Source organism: Lineus longissimus, chromosome 2 (genome assembly GCF_910592395.1).
Source record: "Lineus longissimus chromosome 2, tnLinLong1.2, whole genome shotgun sequence".
Taxonomy (NCBI): Eukaryota; Metazoa; Nemertea; class Pilidiophora; order Heteronemertea; family Lineidae; genus Lineus; species Lineus longissimus.
The window spans coordinates 18547615-18552722 of record NC_088309.1 but is presented as its reverse complement, the minus strand read 5'-3'; the positions used below and the strand labels follow the sequence as shown (position 1 = coordinate 18552722).

At 42.3% G+C, this 5108-nt stretch overlaps 1 non-coding gene across 1 annotated transcript; it reads left to right on the top strand.

The window, feature by feature from the left end:
- The first annotated feature begins 214 nt into the window (after positions 1 to 214).
- Positions 215 to 287, top strand: Trnak-uuu (transfer RNA lysine (anticodon UUU)). Its single transcript has one exon. It is a non-coding gene; the product is annotated as a tRNA-Lys (tRNA).
- The last annotated feature ends 4821 nt before the right edge of the window (positions 288 to 5108 follow it).

Here is a 5108-nt window from a genome sequence, read left to right as displayed (position 1 = left end):
GTGGCTTTTCTGATTTTTCGAGACGGCCACTTATTTCTGTATCTACAGTATTTTGTACGATAATCACGTCATATGCATAGTTCAATCCCGCCTGTAAAACGTGTGCCAGGTCTTATTCAAAGGTCAATACAATGCAATCGTGAATAACTAATACATAGGCCTACATGTACTTTGTATGTATCTATTGATGTTTGTGGGGTGTATATGCATAGCTGCCCGTGTAGCTCAGTCGGTAGAGCATCAGGCTTTTAACCTGAGGGTCTGGGGTTCGAGCCCCCACGCGGGTGGAAAAACTTTTTTCTTAATTTTTTTATTCATGAATCCTTGTTGGAGCGTTAATTATCGGAGCTGAGTAACTTTCAAAGGTTGTCAGTTGCAGATCATCTTTTTGAACTATGTTACTTCTGAACCACGTTTCGGTATGCATTTATGACAATTTCTAGTGATAACACTGAACGATGCGCATTCAGGTTGCTTCAAATGCCTTCACACAGGAAGAAAAGGACGGAAAAAATGTAAGATCTGTGGCCTGTCATTTGTTGCAGCTGAAATTCGACATTTGTTTATTCCATTTGAGGGAGAGAGGAAGTGGCTCTTCAAAGAAACAAGAATTTGTCCAGCTTTTTTGCTTTAGTCTATCTTGAGATGACCCCTTTGAACATTTCAGCAATTGGAAGAATGGCGCAAATTTTATTCATTTATATATCCGTTATTGAGCGTGAGATGTCACTAGGATATGACCAACGAGATTTTCATTGATCAGCATGATGCCCCGAGGTGACATTTGATGCGGTTCAATACTGACAATCCGCAAAGCCTTTTAATACGAATAAGTCAAGAGTGACATGTGCAAAGTGGCAAAAAAAATTCGAGATAGAATCGGCCAAAAAAAACGGACGGAAATTGTGCACAAAAATTGACAATTTGTGAAAACGATGCAAAGTGAAAGCTGTAGTAGGTATAGTTCCGTCAAACAGGAAAACACATTTTTTTTAGATAATTTTTTTCACACGTACATTGTATTAGCATGTTCTTTCAAGAAAAGACTTAAAATGAGCACTCCAGTTGTTTAACATATTTTACTATAATTCAGTTTCAAAGTAAAGATATGTCTTCGAGACTCCCTTAAGTGGGTGCAAACATGTGTAATGCACTATAAACACTCGTTAAAGAAATTATTTTCTGTATCACGAGGAAGTAAATCTTTGTACGCACAGTTTCAGAGGGTTATTGCAATGTCCATATATCATGTAGAACTGCATAAAAAATCGTTCCACGCCACTTTGTCCAATTCAATGAAATGATCAGCTTAGGAAAACCCAATGATCGATCAGGATAGAGTCATAGCCATGGCTGTGGTGCAATTTGTTATCTGGTCTACGGATCCAGCATCTTGACCCATAGAGCTTTTTACGTACTAGCTATGTTAAAACCCTTGAACGCGAAGGCTATCACTTTGTGTGTGTGTGCAAAGAGTGACACCGCCAGAATGCCTTGGATCACAAGTCTCTCAAAAAGATAAGCCACTTATTACCTCAATTTCTTTTCTACTGTTTCTTCCAAAAACCAGAAAATTAGATTTATAGTCTATCGCAATTTTTAGTACAAATCCAGTATTTGATACGGATGAAGTTTAGGGTCAAACTGAACGTATCATGAAAAACAATTTGATTTTCTCTGACAAATGGTGTGAATTCTCTTGAAGGTCGATGAGAATGACAATGTCATAAGGCTACAAATGTACACAATCATCGGAAATAAAAGTGGATTATTGGGGAAATAAAATCTTGTATGAGATAGAGTTAACAATCTTTAAAGGTCACGGCAGTTCCTGAGCGGCATAAGATCAGTGAGCGGGTAGAGATGTTCATCTTTGGGCTTGTTGCAGTTTTCTTACTGGTGTATGACATACGGCTGATTGACTTTCATGTAACGCCACTTATATGTTAACGCAAAGTTCGTGACTAATTTACTCTGATCAACCCGCTGTATCCCTCAACAGCATGTTATGCCTGAACGGAGATCGTGTTCCCCCATTGCAACGCTTCTGTCAAAAAACATGACTTGATAGACACAACCGATGACAGATACAGCGGACCAAGGATCACACCACTCTCGTCAGGAAGCAATTAGGAGTTGTCAATATCGGAGCGTGTTCCTATCACAGGGCATTGATCGCCTGCCGTGGTCTGGGCGTTTGATCTCGGAGACTGATATCATTCGCTTAACCTACTCAAGCAGTGCATGAAGTGTTGAAAATAAAGCAGAATATATCAGTCCATGGCGCTTCGAATGCAAGTATAGACTGTGATGAGACAGAAACAACTCACTAAGGGCATTCGCCGCCCAGCTATATTTGGTCATCAGTATGTACATCTGGTAAATCAATGATTGTCCACAGCAGGCCAAGTATTTCGAGATCCGGATGCAAAGATCAGAACCTTGTATTCCAAAAGCGGCACTATGTTCCCGTTACCTAAAATAGCGCGTTGAACAGCAAAACCCCTCGCGCTCACACTGTCTGACAAACTCCATATTCCGCGAGGCCTATACTGTATACATAAAGCCCTAATGACGGAATTCTTCCGCATGCACTTCCAGTATCCTTGTATCCTGCTCTTAGAAACCAATCTGCGTACTGATTTTGCCATTTTAACTGGCTTTAACGGCTCGTCGAGAGCAATTTCCTTTCTAACGACCAATTCATGAAGTCTTCAATTTCCTACAATTACAATTAAATCATAGGTATGATCAACTTATAACATCTTATTCAACAAGTCTTTCACTACTCGTTTCAAATTCAAAAATACAGGTCCATGGAGAATGATGGGAAACAAGAAGTAGCATTGATGTATAATCGTACCGTCATAGTAATCATGTCCGCGGCGTGTAGATTAGAAGGTTACGGCCCGACCAAAGCCCTAATGCTATAAGGGTCTGCGGTCACGGGTGTTCCCAAGTCAAAGGCCACGACTCGGGTGTATATAGCCTTATACCTGTTCTATTTCCAGCATCACACCGGCATTCAGATTTACGAAAGGATCGCAAGCAGAGTATCTGCCAGATACGAACGAATTAGATAGTCTGCGAGCAAATTGGATTGTTTTCACATCCATGACATACGACCTGTAAATGACCAGACACTATTATTAGTTTTATCAGATATTCGTTGCACTTTTCATGAACAACAACTCGCCAACATGCGTTGGCCGTTACGAAGGCCGCCAAGATAAGTGGGCTGGTGTGTCGCGTGGTCTCATCAATTAGTGTCTCATTTGGCTCATCAGATTTGACAGAATTAACGTGATCATCTGTTACTTTAGTATGCAGTTCATTAGTTAACATGATAGGATAATGCTATTTGGGAAGGTGACCCTAGGTCAGTGTTTCGTTGTGGTTTATACGGTAACAATGTGAAGTCAATGAGATAATCAGTAAACCCGACGTACAGTACCGCGAAATCAGGCCCACGCTTCAAATTCTTAGCCAGGTAAGGACACCTGTTTTCAGAGTTGTCGCCAATTCGGGGAGTTGTCGCCTAGCGAGTTTTCGCAAATCCCTCGAAACACCAACGCGAACGCGAACGCCTATCCCATTGTTCGACATCGTAATCGGGAGGTCGAAGAATGGGATAGGCGTTCGCGTTGGCGATTCGACTATTCCATATTGATACCGCGGCGTAGATCTAGCTGTGTCGACACGTGGTCAAATCCGAGTCTATTGAACGACTCGGCTCAAATTTACAGCATGTATAAAAACATATGCGATATCCCGCTAAATCTTACCGAGTGGTCAAATCGTGTTCAACCAATTGGGAGTTCATCGATGAAATCAGCAAGGACATGCGCGGATGATGTGTACCTTTTTGCGCAAACCTAAATTTTGAAAATGCGCAAGCTTAATCAAGCTACGGCTGGCATGACTTGGACACAAGTGGCGCACTAGCAGTCGGAATTAGGCGCCGCTTCCAGTGATATTTAGATACTATCATATGAGTAGATGAGCCGTATCAATCCTGGTATCACGGCCAGCGATCCCGTGTCAGCCAGAGGGCATAGTCCGAGGGTTGATACGGCTTGCGTCGTACTCGCGGCTTTTCGTTTGGTCCTGCCGCGGCTGCCCCGACCGAGTCGTCTTCACCGCCGACCTGTCTCGCACAAGCACACGCCTCGCTCCCTTGGAGGGCGGGCACGCGGGCACGCGGGCCGGTCACCCCGGCCCGAGTCGGTCGACGAGACGGGGCATCGACTGAGTGCAGGGCACTGCAGTCTCCGCGGACACCTAAAGAGAGAGACTAGGGCTCCACCCAACTGCTTCCTGCGAATATAATGTGGACTTGGCAAGTCATGTTTTTCAGGGCAAGAAGACATGACTTTTGACTGAATTCACAGCAACCGATTTTGTCTCGGCGCATGCGCACGCAGAAGGAAACACTGATTGCCAAATTGGAGGAGCTTGTAAATGAAATCTATTTCATTTGTTCCAGATACCGCATATTTTGTGTAGTTCAGAATAATTGAGTTGATAATCATGGCAATGTTCTCAGCAATTGCCAATTTATTTCGTTCCACTGACCAAGAACATGAAAATTAATTAGGATTCAAACATGTCAGAATATAACTCGTAAGCGGCGTGTATACATATTGCATCTATAATAAGAACAGCCAAAAATTCGAACTTTTCGTTCCATGTGTACTTGCGGCAAAACAATAATTTACGAAAAATTAGTTTAACTGCAGGTTGTGCTATAGAATCTTTTAGACGTGTTTGTTTTTAAAGCTTTTTCGAAGGACTACAGCTTCGGAATACGTAATAATACGAAACACTCGGAAAAATTGTACTCGTCTTGTACAACTTGTCAAGTTGACTGAAGCCTTACTTGCTGAAGGTGAAAGTATAAATCTAAGGTAAACTATTATTTGTTGATAATGGAGGATATTATGTCATCAAACGTGTCGGTTCACCAAATTTTACCAGCGCCAGCTCTACCGCGAGAATTGATGTTTTCCGAGGACAATCTGATCATAGTTGTTACTTTCTTATGTCTTTTTTTCGTCGCCGCGTTTGGGAACTTGACCATCGTCATTACTCTGTTTACGAGGATACCC